We start from the raw sequence: 23,940 nt of genomic DNA on the forward strand, positions 1-23,940 counted from the left end.
TCCTGTGGTACTTTTCAATATTACCTTGTGCGCATAAATATCCTTGTATCTGAGAAGGATATAAAATTGCAAATAATAAAAGGATACCGATACAACAGAACTGGACACCATGAAAACAGGAGTAAAAACACAAAAGCCCAATTGTCAACGGGAGAGAGGTTACATTATGCTGCACTTTCTAGTTTACAAAGCACTTTTTTATAATCCCCATGCCCCAGCGGCCTCACAGCCGGCCTGGAAGGTAGATATCATCTCACCCAATCTGCAAGCCGGAGAACGGGGTCTCAGGAGGAGAGCCGTCATGTGAGTAGGAAAGACAGACAGCAGCCACATCCTCCCAGGCCTTGTAGGACTTAGGAAAGGAATGCGAGTAGTTCTGAGTTCAGTGGAAAGCCTTCGAAGGTTTAAGCAGGACAGTGTTGCAATGTGGTCCACGTTTTCAGATGCTATCTTGGTGGGGGGGGGGTGGAGAAAGAGCAAAAGTGGAAACAGGGAGGCCACTCGGGAGGCGGCTGTGGAAGTTCAGGCGAGAGATGTGATGCTTGCGAGAGAAAGAGAAGTGGATGGGTTGGAGATGGAGGCCAGGAGCCAGCCTTCTGGTAGACTAGGTATGGATGCTAACGGAGAGGGGAGAAGCGAGGATGGCCCTCAACTGCCTGGTGGGTCGCTGGGTGGCTGGTGATCTGATGGGGCATCTGCAGAGGAACAGGTTTCTGAGGTGGGGGGCGGGGAATCGGGAGATCCATTTGCATTTATTTTTGGAAGGAGGATGTATTTCCCCAAACACTTGGTCCTCTGATGGCAAAGAGCTGGTCGTATTCACTTGCTCCTGGATGTTGAATAAATGCTTTCAGTGAGCAGGGTGAGCTCAGGCCCATCCCCAGCAGCCTGTCTGTAAAGAATGCTGCCCCTGGCAAGGCTCCATGTTCCTTCAGCCTCCAGGGAACCAGGGAGCCATTCATGACCCCTTCTCAGAACATTGGGCCCGATACAAGAAACAAACAAAAAACCCCAATGTCCTACCTTCTAATGTTTCAGGCTTTCGGTAACTTTTTCTTTCGCCAATCTCCATGGGATCTTTCCTCAGCTAACGTTTGAAAGTGATTCTTTTTTTTTTTTTTTTTTTTAATGTTGTACTCAGGCCTTAAATAACCTTTACCCCATGGTGGCTTCCAAATAGATGAAGCCTGGTAAAATTACAATAACATCAACAACAATAACAAGCTTTTGTAGACTTCCATTTAATTAAAAGACCTTGTTATTTTAGCCTCAGGAAAAATCTCTGAGCTAAGATACATGGTGAGTTTGTTTGGCTCTGTTTGAGAAGCCAAGGAATGTGGGACCCAAGAGCATGCAAAATAATAATAATAATACTAATAGTGTTAAATTAAAAGAGTTAAGGCACTCGGAACAGGACCTGGCGCATGAACGTTAGCTGTTGTTTTTATGATCAGTTTCTAGATAGACAGACCCAGGCACAATGAGGCTATGATGTACCCAGTGGTGGAATCGGCTCCCATGTGCTCTGCGATATTCCCGGATGCTGCTCTCAAAAGGAATCTATGTTCCAAAGTGATGTTCAGGTGGATGGGAAGGCAGCTGCCAGGGCTGGGTCCCTATGAAATGCTCCTTTTCGGCCGGCCAGCAATCGCCACATGTCTCCCTTGCAAATCTGTTTTCTACCTGAGGTCTGGGAGCAGGCCACCCCAGAGCCTGTCCTCTCTCCACTGCCTCCCGCCCCAGGGGCTCCCCCTCTGTCCATCATCTTTTGCTCCTTCCCATTCTGGGAGGTAGAGCACAAGCCCTGCCTCCACCACCTCCTCCTCCCCTGACCTCCACCCTCCCGGCACCCTTCTCCAAAGGGCTTCTGCAGCAGGGCCACCATGGGCACCATGGAAGGGCACATGACCTCATCTGCCCCAGGTGACTCCTCACATGTAAGTCTTGCCCCCCCCCCCCCGTTGAGTAGATGGAGACAGAGGGAGGCCTTGTCTTGTACCTGGTGACTCTCGCTGCCCGGTGTTCCTGGCCCAGGGCCAAGCCAAGAGCAGGTGCCATGACATCATACGACTGACTTCTGAAACAATCACCACAATCATCCCTACAGCCCACCTTTGCCAATGGGTGGTGAGCTCGTCCAAGTCAACCCCTTGGGGAGCTCACCTGTTATTACAAAGGTGCCATGGCTCAGAACAGCCCAGACCCCCCAAATATCCCCCCAACACATTCTGAGCCTTGAGCTTGGCAAATCAGTGTCCTTTGAAGGTGGTTCCACCTGTCCCATCTGTGGAACCAGGAATGTGACTTACCTTAGAAATATAGCTGGGGAGGCAGGGGACAGGTGTTGAGAGTAAGGGACAGTTATACCATAATGTGCCCAGTTTGCTTTTTGCCTACAACCTGACAGTGAGGACAGCTCCAGAAAAGGGCTTCCAAAGGTGTCTTAAGCAAGGGTCATGTCCCTGAGATCGATAGGAAAGGTCTGCCGTGGGGATCCTGTGGAAACAAAGGTTCACTTTGGGCTGAGTCAGTTCTGTGAGTGTGGTTACAGTTTGTCCACAAAGAGGAGTGAACAAGTGAGTGAGCCTTTGGGTGAAACCTCATTATCTCCTGGCCAGAGTGCGTGTGTCGTTGTATTTGTGTATTTTTGTCTACATGTGTGCCTAGGGAGGGGAGCCTGCAGACCCAGCCACCCCGAAAAAGACAATCCTGCTTTGAAGCAGATATAATGCTCATTTCTTTGCCTCTTGCCGTCCCTCACAGGGCCCCCAAATTTGTTTCAGCCCAGTGACTCCCTCCACTGACCTGAATTTAATTATTTTATTCTTCATAAAGAGAACACCTCCCCCCCGCCCCGTTTCCCACCCCACCCCCAAAATTAACTGACCTCTCCTCATTAAGTGTTCTAACAACACGGTTTTGTGTGGGAAGAGACGTGGGCTCTGTTCACAGGCTCTGTCTGTCCACAGGCCCCGCCGTTGATCTGTTAAAATGATGAAAATTTGACAAGGCAAGGGCGGGTGGAGGTTGGGAGGGTGTTTTCCCTAGATCCCCGATATTTGGGTTTTGTCCAATAAAATATTCTCCTGGGCATCAGAGGAAGAGGAAATGGACAACGTCTGTTTCTTCAGAGACCGATGTTGGTCTGCTGGCGGAGGCTCAGGAGTGGCCTGTGCACCTGCCCCCAGCACCCTTCTTTCCCTATCCTCCTAGTGGCCCGGGGTAGGGTGGGAGCCAAGAGACTTTCAGTGTGCATGTCATGGGAGAGGAGGCAGGTTTAGTAACCCGACTGGCTGCAGTTCCTGAGTGATTGTTATGAATCCTGAGGCACAGCTGAAACCTGTTTACTGAGGCCACTACCCAGCCCCCCCCCCCAGGATCTCTTCGTGGCCGTGTGCATGGGGGGACCCAGAGGCTGTAACTTGAAGTCACCAGATTGGACAGAATTCCCAGCAAAGCCCCGGGTCATGTGGTGGCTGCCAGGAAGCAGTGGAGAGGATGGACAAGGGCCATTCTGGGGTTTTGCAAAGTGGGGACGTGGGGGTCAAGGGCGGGAAAGGCATCTGTCCCCCCTGCTAGAGGCCCCAGGGAGCCTGGTGCTGCCATTCACCAGCTCTGTTCCTGGCATATCCCTGTGGCTCTGATCTCCACTTCCTCATTGGAAAACACGGGGATAACAGTACCTGCCTACAGAGTGAGCGGCTCTGGAGCCAGGCATTTCCAGCTCTGCTCCTCGATTGCTGTGTGACTTTGGGCAAGTTACTTCACCTCTCTGGGCCTGGTTTTGCTTGTCGTATTCACGTCCTGTGGTTGCTGTAACAAATGACCACAAACTTGGTGGTTTAACACAACAGAAATTTCATCTCTCACAGTTCTGGAGTTCATGAATCAAGTGTCAGCTGGGCCATGCTTCCTCTAGAAGCTCTAGGACAAATTTTTTCCTTGCTTCTTCCAGCTTCTAGAGGCCGTTGACGTTCCTTGTGGCTGCCTCCGTCTTCACATCACCTTCTCTTCTGTCCGTGTGTCTCTCTTCTGGGTGTCTTATGAAGACACTTGTCATTGGATTAGGGCCCATCTAGATAATCCAGGGTGATCTTCTCTTGAGACCCTTAACTTAATCACACATGCAAAGACTCTTTCCAAATAAGGTCACGCTCACAGGTTCTGGGGACAAGGACATGAACCTATTATTTTGGGAGCAGGGCACAATTCAACCCACTATGAATGACTAAAGTCCTTCAGCCAATGCCCACAAACACTCACCGTTTGCTCTTCTCATAATCCTCACCAATCCACTGTTGACTTCGGGGAGCACCACGTTGCACCCTCCAAGGGGCACCCGCCCCATTTTGGTGGATGCAAATGGCCCCTCTAGAGTTACACGTGAGCACGTGCTCGCGGACCCCTGGGTGGTGCTGCTTCTTGCCACGTCAACGCCCCCCCCCCCGAGTCCAAGCCCCCGTCCCCTCTCGAGTGGACCATGGCAGTGCCACTGGCTGCCCCTCCCCCCGCCCTCCCTCCACTTTCTGCACACACCCCACAACTGTCTCCTCTCCCCACAGCTGCTTTTCCAAATGATGGGTCAGATCCTGTCAATTGCCTGCCCCCAGCCCTCCACTCGTCCCCCCTTCTCAGAGCAGCGGCCACAGCCCTCATGGCAACCCCAAGGCCCCCCCATGATCACCTGGCCTCTGCCCCCTGGCTCTCTGGCTCAGCCCGGAACACACACACACACACACACACACACACACACACACACACACGCACGCACTGGCATTTGCACAGGCCGTTCGCTTAGCCTAGAACACTCCTTCCCAGTGGTCTGTACTTTCCTCCCTTGTTTCATTCAGGTTCTGCTTCAAACCCTCAGAGGGTCTTCCCTGACCACCACAGGGTCGTAGCTAAACTAGCACCCCATCCATCTCCGTTCCCTCACCCTGGTTTTTCTTTAAAGCACACAGTGTGCTTGGCACTATACGTTTATTTGCTTGTTGAATGGTCTGCTGTCCTCATTACGCTCAACTCCATGAGAGGAGGGAGGGTGATCAAGCCCTGCTGAATCCCCAGCCCGGGCACATGTGAGGCACGTGGTAAACATTTCTGGGATGAGGGGATCTTACCGGCCAGGCTGTGGCTCTGTATGCATGACCTAGTATCTCCCAACAACCACCAACGATGGTGGTGTTCTACCCTCACTTGTTGGAGGTACAGAGAGAGTAAATAAATGTCCCCTCTCCCCATGGGGAGTGATATCAGCAAGATCGAGCTAACTAGCCTTACTCCAGAACCGACTTTCTGAATCACCATCTGTCATGAGGCAGACATGAAAGACTAGGTGAAAGGCCTTTGGAAGTGAAAACGTGCTACGCGGAGGAAGCAGAATGACAGGCAGTAGCTGAGCCCTAGCCGAACAGATCGCTCCACATTGCTTTGGGTCACCTTCTTGTTTAATTCTTTTAATTTTGAGAACCAATTTTTGGCTGCCTCCCTGGATGATATCATGTGAAGTGGTAAGAAAGGTGTCTGTGAAGTATCGTGGTTCTCGTCTACTACTGTCCTACGTGGGTGGTCTAGAATGTTCTAGAAATGGAGCATGCATGCATAAAGGTGTCCTTTCTTCCAAAACAGGTCAGTCCATTTTTCTGCCAAAGGTGAACATAGCATATTGATTAGGATAAAATATCTTGGTGTGCAAAGAGCGTACTTCCAACTCCACTGCTAAAAACACCCTGGGGCCTTGAATCATAATAGCAGCTCTTCCCCCAGGTGCTAGGCACATTCCAAGCTTTATACTTATTGACTCATTTCATTCCCCTAAGCACTCTTGGGAGTAAGCACTCTTAATAACCCCAGTTAATCCCCATCACAGAGACACAGAGATGTTAAGTAACTCGGCCAAAGTCACCCAGCTAATAAATGGCAGAGCCAGGATGTGAACTCAGGCCGTCTGTCTCCTGAGGGCGAGTTTTAACCAACTCTCTTTCGTGACTCAGCTTCATCTGTAAATTATGGGGGAATGCATCCAATCATGTTTCCAGCTTGAAATATCTATACTTTGAGGTGGAGAAGCCGATAGTAGTTTTGAGTCACTGGTGTGAATGCAGAAGATGTAGGCGAGCAGGGCTGGAAGCAGGGCTGAAGCAAGGAGATCACAAGGGAAGGTCCAAGATGTGGGCTCCTGTCCGTCAGGTCCCGGCTCGCCTCTTGCTGTCCCGTCATTTGCTACTTTTCTTGCCTCGACGGTTTGGGGACATAAGAACACACAGGTGCGTATCTGCCCCCAGACGGCTTTCCCCTGTGTGTGGGAAAAGGAAAACGAAACTCTTATGGTCGACTCGGCCTCACATCTCTTTTCTTGTTTAATTCACATAGAAACCCTGTGTGGACAGGCAGGGAGAGTCCCATTTTACAGATGAGGAAACAGACAGAGACAGGTTGAGAAAACAGATCTCAAGGTCACATTTCCCTCCTCCTGCCCTCCTACGAGTATTTCCTGGGTCCTTCCTCGGGGGTTTTTCCTACCTTACTGTATGCAAATACCTTTGATTGCTCCCAGCCACCTCCCACGCTGTTGCCACCACTAGATTGGTAATAAATACCCATCATGAAGACAGCTGTCCTTTATTTAGTGCCTCCGGTGTGTCAGGAACTATGCCGGGGGCTGTCGCATTTTGTTTGCTTCTACTCCCCACAATACCCCTCTGAGATGTAGCCTTATGATACCCATTTTATAGATGAGGTGCCTGAGGCCATAGCCCCAAGCTGACCCTTGCATACAGTCACACAGCTAGGAAGTGGTAACCCCAGCATCCCTATGTATTAACCCAGGTTGTCGGATGTCCCTTCCCCCCTCCCCTGGGGGACTCGTGGTCATGGACGATGTCCAGTCTCCTTGGCATGGTGTGTAGGGCCCCCACTCCCCGGCCTCTGCCCCTCTATCCCACACGCTAGCTCCACTGTCCTCACTGGCATCCACTCTTAGCCACCTGCAGCTCTCTGCTCAGGCCATGCCCTTCCTCGGGACCTCACCCCTCTGTTCCCTTCCCTGGAATTCCCACTCCCTCCCACTTCTGACTGGTGATTTCCCACCCAGTCTTCAGAGAGCGGGCCAAAGCCACCTTCTTCACGAAGCCTCCTTCATGCAGACCCGCCATCTTCTGTCCCCTTCTCCCCACCCAAGCGTCACTGTGTCCCAGGGCACCCTGTACCTCGCTCCATTCTGGCATAGCTCACAGGGTGTCTCCCACAACTAATGCAGCCTGTGGATCTGAGGGACATAGGACAGCAAGGAGCAGTATGGCTTATGGACAGAGTGGCGAATTCGTGCCCCGCCAAAGGGCATTCTGATTCCTTGTTGTTGTTGTTAAGTTTTTATTTATTTTGAGGAGGGAGGCAGAGCCAGAGAGAGAGAATCCCAAGCAGGCTCCGGGCTGTCAGCACAAGCCCAGTGCAGGGCTCGAACCCATAAAGGGTGAGAGCATGACCTGAGCTCAATCAGACACTTAACCTACTGAGCCACCCAGGCACCCCTGATTCCTCATTGTTTTTAAAAACACCATGCCAGCCAGCCCAACAAAACAACTTTGTGGGTATTTGAAACCTGAGCCACAACTGTGAGACTCCTGGGAGCCCCTCAGGATTTTCTACATTGTCAGTGCTTAAATGAGGGAGTCAGGGAGGGAGGAAGAAAGGATTTACTTTCCTAAACCTGGCAGTTTGGTATATTCTATGTATGGTACATTATACCATTATTATATTATATATTATACCAGACTACCATAACAAAGTACCACAGACAGGGTGGCTTAAACAACGGATATTTATTTTCTCACAGTTCTGAAGGCTGGAGCTCCAAGATCACGGTTCCAGCCCATTCTGTTTCTGGTGAGGACCCCCTTCCTCACTTGCAGACAGCCACTTCCTGCTGCGTCCTCACATGGCCTTTCCTCAGTGCATGGTACAGAAAGAGAGAGAGCAAGCTCTCAGGTGTCTCTTCTTACAAGGACACTAGTTCTGTGGGATCAGGACCCCATTGTTAATGACCTCATTTAACCTCCCTTAGAGGCCCCCATCTCCAAATGGCCTCCGTCCCACTAGGGGTCAGGACTTCAACATATGAATTTGGGGGAGACAGGCATAAACACTCAGTCCCTAACACATGGCATTCCAGATCACTTGATCCTGTGTCCTTACTATGGGGATTCTGGAAACACTGAAGGCAAGCAGGACAGCCCAGTGGTCCAAAGCATGGGCTTTCAAATCCGAGAATTTCAAGTTTGAAACCTAACCCTGACACTTATTCTCCAAGTGACTTAGCCTACAGGGCCTCAGATTCCTCACTGTAAAATGGGGCCACGACACGAACCACACAGGGTTGGAGGATTGAGATTAGTGCATATCCACAGTGCCTGACAGCACCCCTGTGTGAGTTCGGGGAACACTCACGGAGCACACCTCTGTTCTGGCCGCCCTGCCAGGTGCTGGGAATCGGGTGGTGAGCAAGACAAGCAGATCCCTGGTTCTCACACTTACTGGACGAGCCAGATAATAAGTGAATATGTGATCAGATAACCAACAGGTCAGTCATTTGAGGACAGGGCATGGGCCGTGAGGAAGCAAACCAGGTGGTAAAATAAGGGCACCTGGGGAGGTGACTTTGTCAAGAAGCTGACGGCCACACAGAGACTCAGGTCGGAGTATTCCAGTCGCGGGAAGAGGACGCACGCAGACTGCAGGTGGATACGCTCGGTGCCTGCACGCGCTGTTAATACTTGCTGTGATTGTTGTGTTTATTCTTGCGTGTGGCCCCACCTTCGGAGTCCACCTCGCTTGTGGGGACACAAGACCTCTGCCCAGCCCGTCAGGGTATAGTGCCCCCTGAACTGGGCCTTCAGAGGAGGGCAGCTCAGCGAAGGCTGGAGTGGTCAGGAAGGCCTCCCCGTCTGTTGGTGCAGAGGGGAGGGTGTGTGGGGAGGGAGGCCAGCATTCCAGAGGAGGGGGAGTGTGGCTAAAGAGCCTGGCATCTGAGAGGGACCCTCGAAGACTTCCCCGGCCAGCGCCAGGTCTAAAAGAAATGCCCAGGGCGCCATTGGGTGACCTCAGTGTGGGCTGACAAGGGCAGCGGCGGCCTCCGTTGTCACGGCGGGCTGGGCAGGTTGTCAGTTCGAGAGAATTAGCTCCCCACTCAAGATGTAAGGCCCTGGGCAGAAATCCAGCTTTGTGAGTCACAACCAGATGCACATCTTGTCAGAGAAAACCATGGCCACAGAGCACTGGTCATGGTTTCCTGGAAACTTCCTGAGCGTCGGGGGAGGGGGCCCTCTGAGGATATAGGTGCCAGCCACAGCTGAGAGTGGAGGATGTGCCGTGGGCAGGGCCCAGGCTGGAGGCCTGGGGCTGCACCTTCCGGGGTCCACAGCCAAGCCTTCCAGGCCCCCCCCCCCGGAAGAGTCAGAGCCTCAGCGAGGCCAGTGGACTAGCTGAGGCCTGTTTGGGGTCTCTGTCTCCCCTCCCACAGCCGGCCTCCTCAAGCAGGCCCGCATGCCCCTTGTGTGGGTGCAGGAAGAGCACTTATATAGGGAGAGGTGCCCCTGAGTCCCCATCCCACCAACATGGATTCAAATCCAAGGACTTCCACTAATAGAGCTTCTCTGGCCCTCAGTTCTCTGGTCTACCAAGCAATAGGATAAATTGGGAGCTCTCCAAGGTTCCGCCCAGCTGCAGTATTCAGACACTTCCTTCGTTTTCCTCCTTATAGATAAAAGAAACTGAAGCCCAAGAGAAGGGGTTTGCTCGGAGTCAACCCAGTTGAAGGTGGGACCGGAGCTCCTGCTCTGGCCAGATCTGCACCCTTTCTCCAATGCCCGGCCTTCTCTCCTCAGTCTCCCTCACCCTGGACACCTCTTTCCCTCTGTTCTTTCTACCTGTTCTTCCCGCCTGCCAGACAGAGGTTTTCAGCTACTCCAAGAAAGATGTTCCCACCTGGGGGGTGGTAGGTCTCAAATCAGAACCAAGATGGGAACATCTGTGTGTTCTCACCAGTATTAAGCAGGCAGGGCCTCGTCTGGCCATCTCCTGTCTGAATCCTACACATCCTTCAATCCAGCTTCAATAACACCTCCGCCAGGAAGCCCTCTGGCAGATCACTCCAGCCAGAGCTGTCACCTTCCCAAGCCTTCCTTCCCCATGCACGCCACCTTATAATCCTGCCATTGGCATTTTCACTTACTTTTGTTGTGATTATTTGTGCATACATCATAGCTCTTCTATGCAATTTCCAACTCACTGAAATCAGTAACCAAATTGCCTACCACCAGCCTCCCTTGGACATCTGGTGCAGTGTTTGTATTCTGAGTGTTGGGTAGATAATTGTGGAATAAATGGAGTTTTCTTTCTTCATTGCAGAAGGGTTCTTTCCTTTCAGAATGAATGGCTGGGCGTGTAAGAGCATCTGTTCTAGAACTACAGTGGGTTGAATCTTAGCTTCGCCATCTGCACACTGTGAGACCTTGGGCAAGTTACTAACACTTTTGTACCTCAGTTTCCTCACTTGTAAAAGGAGGCTGACTGTAACCACCCCACCAACCAGGGTGGCTGTGCAGGTACAGTGGCCTGCATAGACTTGCATCAATAAATGAAGTTGTTAAATTTCAGTGGCCCTCTATGCAAATTTTTATTTGATGTTTTGGAATATAGCACAGCCTTGCAGAGTTCAAGTTTGGATTTAGATAAGGTGCCAAATCCTTTTTAATCCTTGCAGTCACTGAACCTGCTTTCGGGTATTTGGTACCCATTGTAGAACCTCCCCAGGTCCCTGGAGTAGGAGCGGGGAGGGAGGGATGGGGCCCCGAAGCTAGCGTAACTGCTCGCCAGCCTAGGACTAACAGCTACATTAAGCGCTTTTATTCAATTCATGTGACTCCACAAATTTGGAATGTGTTAGGGAGAGTTTTTCCAGCTATGAGTCAGTACATTTATGCTCTCTCACACACACATAAAAAAAATTTTTTAAAGAAAAAGAGTTTAGCGAGAATCATTTATGAGTGCAAAGTGGAAATCTGTGGAAATTTTATTTTGACCCTGAAGGCAAGTAATACTTAAGAATTTAATAAAGGGCTTGAAACAGGATGCAGTAGAGAAAAAACACAGCTAACTGCCTTTTCCTTCCTTCTGTATTCTCAGCCACTGTGTTTCACAGAGGAAGGTCTAATTTGCATGGGTTTATTAAGCACCTCCTGGATACCCAGATTTGTGCCAAATATGGTGGGGAAGAGAGGAGAAGCAGAACCAGCATTTATTAGGCACCTATTATGTGCCAGATAACCGTGATGGGAGGGGAAGAAACAGGTCTTCACTTCAAGAGGCAGTGTTGGAGAAAATGGAACAATTGTATTCAGACACATGGGTTCAAACCCCAGCACCCTATATTCGTAATACCATCTAATCGCCATCATATCCATTATATGGATGACAAAACTAAGGCTCGGAGAAGGTAAAACATTTGTCTATGGACACAGAACTCTTAAATGTTAGTAACCATATCCTAAACTGGGTGTTTCCGTCTCCCTATCAGGGTTAATGTCCCTAGGAGCTGGATAGGAGCTGTTTCCCACCAGGGAGGGAGGCAGACACACTCGTTCTCGGAGATCGTGTCTGCATATCATAACCAGGTACAACCTTCCTGCAGACCAGTCTCTTCAGCCACCTTCTGTCACTTGCTTTTAAGTCCTGCAGTTAGGGATTATCAAGAACCTGCTTCTCATTCAGGCTGATCCTCTTTGCTGTTGTTGTTTATTTTAAATAAAGAAACCACCGCCCACCCAGAGGGCTTGTGTTTCTAGCTCACTTTCCTCTCTTTTGCAAGGGCTCATTTTCATAGAATCCCGATCACCAGGGAGCTGTGTTTTTCCCTCTGAAACATGAGCTGTAATCAAAGGTGTATTCATCCCCAAACATCTGCCAGGAGCCACCTGAGCCAGGGTTCCCCAAAGCCTCGAGGCTGAGGCCAGGTTCCCGGGGACAATTTTTCCCTACACAAATCAGATTGCCCTGTGGTTGTCCTTTGTAAAGCTGGCAGGGTCCCAGGCAATGCCTCTCAGATTGCTGGAGGATGTGAAGGGGACCCCGGGGTAAACAGGATTCCACTGTCCCTTCGGCAGCTACTTTTGAGGGCCACCACGTGCCAGGTACAGCAGGCATGGAGAATCCCGTCACTCACAGGTATAAGGACCCGACTCCTTGAAATGCCTGCAGGGCTCTGAAAAGTCTGGCCCTTGCTGTTTGGCCTGCTTGGCTATGGCCACTCCAGCCCGCTTCCGGTATCTGTGTCCAGCAGGGCTCCACACGCACCCTTCTCCAGCTTTTTCGTCTTCCTTCCCCTCTTCGCCTTTCAGATGTGCCCCCCTCTGCTATACTCCCGTGTGCCTCGCCTGGTGCTCTTGCTGCCATTGCCATGTGCTTCGTTGGCACAATAATGTCTTCGAAGTCTTTATCTCCAGCCCCATTGCAAGGCCTCACCTTACCTCCCCAGCCCTGGTCCATAGTGCCCATTGTTGGAAGAATGAGGACAGTAGTAAGCAAAACAGACCGTGCCCTGCCCGGTGCTGGGCACGTCTTCCTCGAGTGTTGGTTGTGCTTAACAGTTTTGAAGAGGAAATATTTGGAGACAAATACAGATCAATTCTAGAGCAGAATTCAGCGTTCTCATTCAAGACGTCAAGCTGCACCCACACACCACAGGGAGGTTAGGAACTCAGCATTCTCTGTACTCTTGGGGGTCTTAGTAGAAGAGTAGGTTGGGCTTGGGGGAGAGGTAGCCCAGTTTGCCAGCAACTCCAGCCATGGGGCCAAAGTTTAAGAGGCCAGTATGGGGGTGGGAAATGGAAGGACTATCCAGTCAGGCCAGAGTTCAAAACCCCAGTGCTGGACTTTCAATTCTTGTGACATGGGGCAGTGTATTTGATCGCTCTGAGATTCAGGTTTCCATCTATAAAATGGGTACATGGATACATGCTCCTCAGAGTTGCCATGAGAGAGAGAGAGAGAGAGAGAGAGAGAGAGAGAGAGAGAGAGAGACGGCCCCTGGAGGACTCAGCTCAGTACCTGGCACAGAACAAGAACTCGGGAAATGGTGGCCGTTGCATTAGCCACTCACTAGTGATGCTCTTTTTGGATTAAAGGCTGTTGTTGGTGATCAAGGTGAAACATTTTCTGGAGCAGAGACCGGCAACTTAAAACTATACTTCCAGCTTACAGAACGATGGCTTCTCAGAAGTGACTTGTAGCTTCCCGCCTTCTTTGTACTTGACCTTTGTCTCATGTCCAGCCTGGACTGGCCCCAGCCAGAGCCCGTCACCCCCTCCCCTTTATTCCATGGGTTCCTTGCCCTCTCCTCAATATGAGGCCATCACCGCAGGACATAATGACCTGCTTACCAGACCTGGAGTTTCTTACTCATCTGCTAAATGTTTGCTGAATGAAGAAACGGAATGGAATAAATTGTGTTAGTGGGGGTGACCGTGGAGGGTGGGGGGTGGTTTTCTCCTACAAACGGTTCAAGTAGCTTCCCCCCCCTTTCCTCCTTCAGGTGTCTAGCAATCCAGGAGGCTTAAAGTAGGCCACAAGGGAAAGACCAGGGGAGCTGGAGGGAAAATCCCATGGGCAGATTTTTCCTTACTGGGATTTTGCTCCATATGACCAACACTTTCTGGTGAAAGGAGTCCTGAGCCAGGAAGACTGGAAATCCGTGCACGTGTCGAGGCTGAGGAACATCAAAACGTCCCTTAATTCATTTATAATGCTCCTAACGGGAGCTGCCGTCTTCCTCACACAGGAACGGTGCTCAGCACCAAGGTGTTCGTTCCCTGGTGCGGCCCAACGAGGAGGTTCTGATAGAACCCCACTTGGTTGGTGAGGAATCCAGGGTCCCAAGGAGTCGAGTCCTCGGTGTGAAGGCCCAGCACAAGGGTGTGAGACTCAGACTCAGAAGTCCTGTCTCCTAGACCAGCGCTGTTCCCCGTGCTGGTTAGGACCAGGTGTCTCGCAGGCTGGGTCCGAGGGTAAACAGGGAAAAGAGGACTGATTCATGGAGACCCCTCCCAGCTCTGGCAATAATTCGCTGTGCAGCCCCATTGCAAGTTGCTCTGCTTCCCTCTGCTCAGGAATCACCTGGCCAGCGGAGGAGAGTGATAAATGTCAGTAATAATAGTAGCTACCATACCTGCTGACAAGATTCTAAGCGTTTTATGTGTTGCCTCCTTCAGTCCTACAGGGTAAGTTGGGGTTAATTAGGGGAAGGGGGAGGACAGGGCATTGAAGGAAGAGACTAAGTGTAGCCGTGTGGCTGCCTAAAGGATGATAGACGGATTCAAGAAGCTTGGCAGTCAGGGATCCCAGAACACACTGGAGTGAGGCGAGGCAGGGAGAGATGGGCCGATCTGGACCTTGGAAGCCCTGGGGTAAGGAGTGTGGTCTTTATCCCGAGACAAATGAGGCATCTATTAGCTTCTTCCCCCACCCCATACTACCTCTGTCACATTGTCCTTTCTCAGACTCAGTCCATTACTGATTTTTTAAATATTTATTTTTTATTTTGGCGGTGGGGGGGGGGAGTGGTGTTGGTGAGGGCAGAGAGAGAGGAGACAAAGAATCCCAAGCAGGCTCTGCAATGTCCATGCAGAGCCTGACGTGGGGTTCTGTCTCACGAACCGTGAGATCATCACCTGAGCCAAAATCAAGAGTTGGACCCTCAACGGTCAGTCTATTTTTTATCTTCCTCCTTTTTTATACTGTGAATTTCCTAAAGGTAGGGACTGGGTCTTCTTTTTTTATGTCTATCTGGTGCTTAGCACAGAATCAGGTACTTAATATAGACTGTTAACCAAGGGGCGCCTGGGTGGCTCAGTCAGTTAAGAATCTGACTTCAGCTCAGGTCACGATCTCACGATTTGTGACTTCTAGCCCCACATCATGCTCTGTGCTGACAGCTCAGAGCCTGGAGCCTGCTTTGGATTCTGTGTCTCCCTCTCTCTCTGCCCCATCCCCGCTCATGCTCTGTTTCTCTCTGCCTCTCAAAAAATGAATGAACATTAAAAAAAATGTTTTTAAAGACTTAATCAAACGTTTAATGTAGTCAGTATTCAGTATTGACATGTTCGATATTCAATAACTATATATAGTATACATTATATATAGATATTAGTACCTATGATGCAACTTACATTCAGCTGGATGATTGTAATGATAACTGAAAATTCAAAAATCACAGCACCTTGGGGGACAGTTGGGGGACAGCGGAGCCGTCACTCTCCATGCAACTCTGTAATAAAGCTCAATCCTAGTATTGAAACAAACACAGTTCAAAGGGCATGCTAGATTTTGAATTAAAAAAAAAAATCAGTAACTTAGGGCCCGAGTCACTACAGGGGCTATATTTTAAAAAGGAAGAGGGGGGATTGATGGGAGGGGCTAGAGAAGGGTTGAGGCTGTGAAGGCAGGAGGGGACAACGCCTTTGTCAGAAGTTCCAGGTGAGGACAGCTGCAGCTGTTGCCACAGGGTAGCAGAGACGGGTGGTCTAGCCCTTGGCCTTTGCACAAAGATCCGTGAGGCCCGAGCAACAGGAGCTTCTAAGACAGCATGTGGCCACGCTGAGCCGAGAGGAGGAGTGTGGAGCACGTAGGGCGACTGGACAGCGAGGCCTCCAGGCTTGCCTTGCTCACTCAGGCTTCCCCAGGGGCCGGGGGGTGGGGGGGGGGGGTGCTTTGCATCCAGCTGGCGTCACTGGGGCAAAGCATTCATGTACTGGGAGCGTTTGCCTGTGAACTGCTGCCACCTCCAGATTTTGTTGACATCCTTCCCCTATATACCCTGTGTGAGCTCATCTGCTTTATGGAAGCCAGTGCAGTAGAAGGAACGATACATAGTGTAATACGTGACTACCTGATAAGCCAAGAAGGCCAGCTGGCCAGTTTCCATGGAGAAAGGTAACAGTCACACACCCTGTGTGGGCTGTGGACCATTTTCTTCTTGGTCCATGAGTCTATTCAGCAAACCCATTCTGTGAGCCGAGTGTAGAGCAAGGCCATGGGGAGTTAGGCAAAACTAAGTGAGAGCATCATAAGCCTGTGACAGACATGATCTCTTTCCCCATCAGGAGCAGCTGAGCCGTCAGAGGACCTCAACCCCAGCCTGCCCACAAGCTGTGTGACCTCAGGAAAATCACTTAACTTCTCTGTGCCTCATTTTCCTCAACTGCAAAATAGCACTGATGACACTCTCCCAAGTTTTTTTTTTTTTTTAATTTTTTTAATGTTTATTTTTGTGAGAGAGAGACAGAGTGCAAGCAGGGGAGGGGCAGAGAGAAAGAGAGACACAGAATCGGAAGCAGGCTCCAGGCTTTGAGCTGTCAGCACAGAGCCCGAAGCGGGGCTTGAACTCACGAGCCTTTGAGCTCTGAGATCGTGACCTGAGCCAGAGTCGGCCACGTAACCGACTGAGCCACCCAGGCACCTCTCCCAAGTTCTTTTAAGCGATTAGTTAATGGATAAAAAGCTCTTTCTAAACTAAAATGGGCTTCACAGAGTATTGTCCCTCCCACAAGTCAGTGCCTGGAATACTAAGGCTAGCTGGTCTTCCAGGACCTTCTTCCACTGGATGGTTAGTTCTAAGTGCAGTGGGCAGGAGCCCCAAACTCCCTGCAATCCAAATAAATTAATCGCTGGGATTAACACAGAAGCTTGCATTCTCCTGCAGGAGGAAGGCCCAGAACCTTTAACTGGGAAATTTTGTGGGCCCTCACAAAAAGTGAGGAGGAGGAAATCAGTGCGCAGCATGCAACGCCTCCCTCTCTGAAGGCTCTCCAGGACACCCAGGACCCTCCCTCTCTGGGGCCTGAGGTCATCCCCCGGCCCCCCACTGCCCTTCCCCAGCCCTCCCACCCAGCTGGGCCTGCCCATCCCTTCCCCCTCGCATTCTGCTTCCCCGAGATCACGAGATCACGCAGTGGAAAGGAACACCGGCTTGGGAATCACACGAGCACGGGCTTGGCTCAGCTCTACCAGTCGCCAGCAGTAAGCGAGTTGTGGCCTCGTGAGCCTGTTTCCTCACCTGGAGAATGGGCTATGACTTCCTTCCTTCCACGGTTATTGACGGATATTACTGTTCCTTCCGAGATTATGGATGAGAACCTGGCGGGCTTTAGTGTGCCCAGAAATCACCCGAGAAGCTTGTTGGGAGGCAGGTTCTGACGCTGTAGGGCTGGGTGGGGTCTGCGACGCTGTTCTCTCCACCAGCTCCCAGGTGACACGACTTCCCTCTTGAAGAACAAGAACACAGAGCAGGTATATGACGGCAACTATTGCCATGAAGATTCTTTTTTCTCCCCAGTCAAAAGGTTCTTCCTTGCAAACAGGCATCGATGGATACGAGAAACCTCTGCTCACCTCTGAATTCGTAGGGAAACAAGAAAAAACAAGTTTTGCTTTAGAGGCAGCCTGGGTGTGGGGAGTGAGGAGAGTGGCCTCCACGGCTCATCAGCACGCAGCTCCACGCGCACACGTGCGCCGCAGGTGGGCCTCCGCCGGCTGCAGAAACCTCTAGAGCTCAGGCCTCAACTTGCCATGCTGGGAACGCAGCCTCGGAGCCGGGCACACGCCTTATTCCTCCGGCTACAGCTCTCCAGAGGAATTTTCAAAGCACACGGGGTTCGCTTGGCAGGAGCCTCCCAGGATATAAACACAGATTTGGGGCTTTTGCTTTAAGGACTGCGGTGCCTTTTTGACTGGAGGCCTGTGCCCAGGCCTCTTCCCCCTCACCTTCATCAAAATGGAACCACGGCCGGCCAGCCGCTGCTAGGATCAGACACCAAAGACTCCAGGAGAGCCGGAGTGAGGATCGGGACACCTCCCCACCCCACCCCATCCGATCCTGCTTTTGGTTTCCCCTCCTAAAAGGCCTGCTTCCCAACAAGCTGCTGACTCACCCAGGGTGAGGGGCTTTTTGTTTTTCCCCTCTCCTCTCAGCATCCCCACAAAGCCCAGAGGTTTTGAGGTTGGTTTCGCGAGCAGCTTTGTCCTTATTTACTTTCCTTTCTCCCCGCCCCCACCCCCACCCCCGTCTCCATCCCAGTCTCCATCCCAGTCTCCCAGTCCTCCATCCCGCCTGGAAAGAGAGTTGGACACCCAGGTGGTCGGCCCGGCTTTTAACATTGAGTTTCTCCTCTTTGTAGGTCTTGACACACTGGCAGCTCTTGGAGTTCAAGCATACCAAGATTCCCAGGATGTAAGCAACCCGGGACTGGTGAGTGACAATGCGTTGGATGCAACCTCAGCTGGATTTCAAGAAGGGGAAGGGGATGAGTAGGGGGCGCGGGCGGCCGGTCCTGGAGCCTGTCCTGAGGGCGTCCGACTTTTGCAGCTTCAAACCGTTTCCCTCCAGATGCGCCTGGAAATGGCACAGAGAAGCTAGGTGTGAGTCCCTCGCAATTCAGAGGGGTCCTGCCAGTCCCTCCCTAGAAGCAAACAGAGTGTGTAGGTGTCTGGGCTTCCTTTCTCTGCTCAGATGCACCATCCTGAGGGCCTAGGCCTGGAATTGTTTTCGGGAGCCTTTAACCAGGATTAGGGAGGTATTCTTAGAAGAGAGAGGACATTACCTGGTCCCCTCCAGTTTGTAACCCATCGCCCTGCGGAGACCTGAGGAGGTGAGGTGAGAAAGCCACCTTGGCACATATAAAGGGCTGTCATTGAAGAAAAGTGGGCAGCTGTTGACTCAACCTAAGGAAAAATTCCTACCAGAAGAGGTATGCAAAGGTGACGTAGGTGTCCACTACAAGTAGTGAGTTCCCTGTCACTGGCAGAATTCAAGTGCAGGTTGCAGAAGCATCGGTGTTGAAGGAAGGAGTGGTTTTGACTGGTGTTTTACAGACTGTTCCATGATGACCTAGAACCCCCAGGGGTTCTAGGGTGAGGGGTAGCGGACTTAGGAAGAGTGAGGGGGCTTGTGAGTGTGCACATTCTCTCAGCGCTACCTGTTTGGTGTGGTTCTGCTGTAAAACGGTTTGGAAGTTGCTGGATACGATGATCCTCAGCTCTTCCTATGACTTGTCGTCCACCGGCCCCTGCTGTACCTGAACTACCACCAGACAGACACACATATCACAGCACGTCGTGAACGTGATGGGGTGGGCAGCTCTCCAAGCGTGGTGGGGGTTTTGGCCAGAGGCTCCTGTCCCATGCCAGGACCACCGAAAGATTAACCGGCTAGTCATACCATCTAGAGCTCTGATCCAGGCGACACAGACCCGAAAAGAAGGCATGGGGGACACTGGAGCCCCCCAGTCCCCCAGGCTGTGGGGGGACAGTGAGGGTGGCTTCCTAAGGGGGGTGGGGCACTTTGGCAAGACCAGTACCCCAGACTCAAGCTAGCGTGAGAAGAATTGCACCCAGACCCAGGTGGGGACAGTACGCGAGAGGGACACCCACGGTGAAGGGGAAGGTCTGAGTAATGAGCCCCCGGGCTTCCTTTGTGCTTTGTCACTGGGCCTTCTTCCCCTGGGCCTGGGTCAGCTGCAGCTGTAAATATTTATCAAGGGCCCCTGAGGGCAGGGTGCAGTGGGAGGCCAGAGATGGGGTTTTTCTTTAAGAAACTGACAGCATGGATAAGAATTGAGTTTGACAGTCGCTGTGCATAGGCTGTCTGTTCAGCTGAGTCCTGAGCGCTGGGGGTGGGGGGGTGCTGGGGGCGGTGGAGAGGGGGGTATTGAAGACCAGCAATGGGAACAGAGGGCTGAACAATGCTTTTGAGCCATGGCTTGATGCTTCCTTGGCAAATCTTCAAACAGGAGTGGGGCTTTGAGGACAGGGGCTGTGTTCTTTGATTCACAGGAGCTGGCACATAGTAGGCGCTCAGTAAGTGATTGTCAGATGACTGAAAGGGAAAACAACGAGGAGGCACCCGGGGAGGTGATGTCTAGTTAAGAGGAGCGGGGCCCCCGGAATCGATCTTCCCAGGTTCAAATCTCACCTCTTCCACTAGCCGCTGGGCCATAGGCCAGGACATAGTAAGTGCCAATAACCCTGAGCCCTATTTTTGTTCTACATGTGGGGCATGACCCTGAATTAAGGTTCAGTGTTGGGACAGGACAGTGTCCAGTGTTGGGGCAGGCTCAGTGATGGGACAGCATGAGTCAGAGGAGAGAGCTCTGGGCTGGGAGTCAGAAGACCTGGCTCAGCTGGAGGGTGGGGGGACAGGGAAGCAATCTCACCGCTGAGCCCACTCTCTAAGACGGTGATGCTGTGAGGAGGTGATCAAGGCGGCTCTATTTTTCCTGCTCTCCCTCTGATGGGCCATTGTAGTCCTGGCACCCTTCCAAAGGCAAGGGCAGCTCAGCCATTTATTACTTGTTGGGGGCCCTCCTGGAAAGTGGTCCAACGTCTCCGGACCTCCCTGTCCCCCAGTGAAAGGGAACCCAGTGCAAGCCTTCTTCTCTTGCAGAAATGGTCTTAACAACTTGAAAAGCACTGTACAAAAGAAAGATTCTGTTGATGCAGACAGAAAATCACTAAAGACGGGAGCTTGGGTAGCATAATCTCAAGTCTCCCAGCCGAAGCCCGTTCCCTGTCCCCTCCCTGGTGACGCCACCTCCACTGGGAGACCAGTTGTCCGAACGATGCAGACACCACCCACTACACCAGGACCTGTGGCAGCTTCCAGATAAAAATTTGCACTTGCCTGAACTGGGTGTAGCTGGCATCTGCCTAACTCCAAGCCTCAGACTCCACAAAATGCCCATATTTGCCCTGAAAGCAGACCTAGGAGAGTCTGGAGGGCATTTCCATGGAGGGCCCCTGTGGGCTGGTGTGGGCACACACCTGTAAGAGACACCGAGGCAGCCTTGATTGCCCAAGACTAGAGTCGGCAGTCAGGCTAAATGGGGGCGCGCTGCTGGCACCTACGAGCGGCCACCTCTGAAACCATGTCTGAGGCAGGATACAGTGGCCCAGGATGCTATCCGGCTTGCTCCAGTGTGTGTCGGGCGCCACAGGCAGAGAGGGTCCGGCATCTCCAAAATGGGTAAAGGAGTGCCTGCTACATGTGTGAGTCATGCAGGTGTGGGGAGCCAGGGACCCTAAGGAGAGCCAGCTGTGCAGAGAGGCAGGGTGATGGTGTTATAGGCAGGTTAGAATAGGGATGAGGGAACAATAAAAAACAGGCTGTCATGCATTAAGCAACATTCAGCCTACAAGCAGTCAGGGACCTGACTAAAGAATAAAATGCCCAGGCTCCTTTTTCGTTTTTTGTTTTTGTTTTTTTGAGACCCACACGTGCGCGTAAGTGCCTTAAAGGACTGAGAACGACCTGTCCACCAGGGGTACTCGAGGGCACAGAGTATACTCGATATTCGGGGTATACTCCTGGCAAGTGCCAGGACACATGCATCAAGTGACCAAAACTAGGTATGTGCAAAGTCCCTCAAAGCTCCTCCAGCATTAAAGGAAAAGATCCCCCATCCCTCCCGTGAACATTCAACCTTTAACGTCCCAGTAAGTGGGTGAGACCCAGGCTTCCTGGGGTGGCTCCCTCTCAGAGCTGGCACTCCCTTCTTGGGCGTGTGCTTTCCCTTTCAATAAACTCTTTGCTTTGCTTTTACCTTAAAAAAAAATTGCATTTGCCTGAAACATTTATCAGGCTTTAGTAATAGACCTGGACTGCAGGATGGGCTTGCTCAGGGACCCACCTTTCGCCTCCCCTGCCTGTCACACCGTGATCCTAGCTGGACAGTAGGACCGTAGTGAGCCAGAATCACTTAGCACACAAGCACTGCCCCTGTGCCTAGGGGATCTTCAAAGATGTCTAACATTTTGCCAAGTGACCTCAATTTTACTTCTGCCTTTAGTGGGACGGATACAGGGAGGAGGGGCTTTCCTGGCCAGCTTCAAAGAGGGAGCTCCATCAGTCACACAGCTTCTCTCAGCTTCTGTGCCACCTCTATTTAGATGAGGTGACCAGGCTAGGTCAGGGATGGTAAATAGATTTCATCTTCTGCCAACGCTGATCAACTGGTCTTGGCTGCCACGGGCAGGATATTGAGAAGGATTCTGAGGACTATCTAAGAAATGGTGTGCTGCAATGGATTAGTGATGTCTGCTCAGGCAGAGGACAGTAGCATCTGTGGCAGTTTTTGGCATGCCTGCACTACCCCCCCGCCGCCCGCACCCCGCCCCGTGCTTCATGTTTTATATCAACAGCCTTGTTTTGCCTCAGAGAGACACAGCACAGCAAAACCTCATTAATCTGGCCCACTTTAGAACCCACCCGAGTGAGTGAAGAGTCTTAATCTTTGGGTGTCCCCTACATTCAGGAGCTTTGTTACCTTTCAGTGAATGGAATGAAATGAACTCGCAAGTAGTTAACTGGTCCGCGGTGATCTGTGCTTCGCAAGTCTGACCATAGGGCTGAGCGCAGCTGACCTGTACTTCTAGCACAACTTACTCTGTTTGTGTGCGAAGTATGGATACCACCAAAAGAAACTCTGATAAAAGCAGAGTGTTTTTGAGGTACAAAACCATTCAATGGGCAGCTTGACTTCTATTTCAAATTGCCAGAGAATTTGAATTAGAGCTGGCTGCACTAGCCAGGAATAAGCTGTTTTTCCAGAATTATATGCACAAGATGAGACAAAACAGTCCAGAACTAGATTTTCCCTGAGCTTCCCGATCTGTAAAATGGGGAAATAATACACCCCATAGGGCTGTTTGGGAGAGTAAATGAGATAAAAACGCAGAAGAGACCTAGCAGGCGATCGTGCACACAAAAGCTGGTCAAAAAATGCTATTTCTTCTCCCCTGTACCACCTCCTATCTATAGTCCCCGAAAGCATAGCTTTCTTCTTACAATATGTTCGAGAAAATGCTGTTACAGATAGATTTTTTTAAAATAGTATCATACTTTTCAAATGACTCCTGTTTTTCAGAGCCTCTTCCTTTTTATTTCCAATGATTTTTCAACGGGAAAGTCCGCTTAAACCTTCAACTGGAGTTGCTCTCGGTCGTCTGGGTGTAGGAGCTGATGCTCCAAGGGTCCCGACGGGCACGTGCGTGAAGGCTGTGGTTGCAGGTCTCCCTAGAGGATGACTAGACCGTGTCCCTGTCTTCCCTTTAACTCGGCAGGTGTCAACACCCAAATACCGCTCCCTCCATAGGGAGAGTCGGGACAGCAAAGGTGGAAAAATGCCGAATTGATACCAAGTGAATTTGAGTGTGAGCGTGTCAAAGAGGGGATCTACTTGTTAAAAATGGGTAGGAAATTGGAAATGGAACTCCAGTTGGGGCCTTAGTCCCTGAGAATCTTCAGGAGAAAGAAGTTCTCACTTAAAGAAATCAAGACCCATTGAATCTATGAGAGGCAGGGAGAGGAACCCACGTGGCCGGAGGGGCAATACTCCCCAGTCACAGGAGCCCAGGGTGGGGGAACAGGCCTGGGAGGCCCAGGGGAGCTGGTCAGGACTCCTGGGTTGTTGGCTGAGAGCAGAGGTTCTAAGGGGGCACTGGACAAGCGCACACCCTTTGCTCTGGTGCCTGGAGCATCTGTCCCGCCTTCTCCGGCCCCGGTGTGGACAGCCTCGTGCTTCTCCTTGGACTGGAACAGAACCGCTCTGCAGCCCGTGCCCTGCTCCCCCGCCAGAAGCCTCATCTTCCCTGCCCCAGGAGAAGGCCTGGCCAGCAGCCTGCCCACTGCCCCACGGGCAGGGGAGGAGGGGCATGGACCCCTCACCCTCCCTCCCCTTCTTTCCCCTGAGCCTCCACTCCCTGTGTGATGACTGTGCTGTGGGTCCCTGTCCTCATCCTTGTCCAGCCTCGTCTTCTCGCTCCTGAGGATGGGGCTGAGAGTGCTTGGAGCAGAGGGGAGGCCTTGTGGTTGGCGGGGAGGGGGGACAGCCAGCATAG

General features: G+C 51.6%; 1 protein-coding gene across 6 annotated transcripts in view; it reads left to right on the forward strand.

Moving 5' to 3' along the window:
* ZHX2 (zinc fingers and homeoboxes 2) overlaps positions 1–23,940 on the forward strand; it is a 162,826-nt gene that overhangs the window by 54,962 nt on the left and 83,924 nt on the right. For 2 of the 6 annotated variants that reach the window (XM_019823081.3, XM_011291450.4), the window contains exons 1-2: positions 16,426–17,983; positions 18,225–18,295. The gene's annotated coding sequence lies outside the window, so the exon portion shown is untranslated. Of the gene's footprint in view, positions 1–16,425; positions 17,984–18,027; positions 18,047–18,224; positions 18,296–23,940 lie in introns of those variants that run through there. The other 4 variants (XM_023248489.2, XM_023248488.2, XM_045050005.1 and 1 more) reach the window with 3 other exon arrangements.

The sequence above is a fragment of the Felis catus genome, chromosome F2, assembly GCF_018350175.1.
Source record: "Felis catus isolate Fca126 chromosome F2, F.catus_Fca126_mat1.0, whole genome shotgun sequence".
NCBI classification, from domain to species: Eukaryota; Metazoa; Chordata; class Mammalia; order Carnivora; family Felidae; genus Felis; species Felis catus.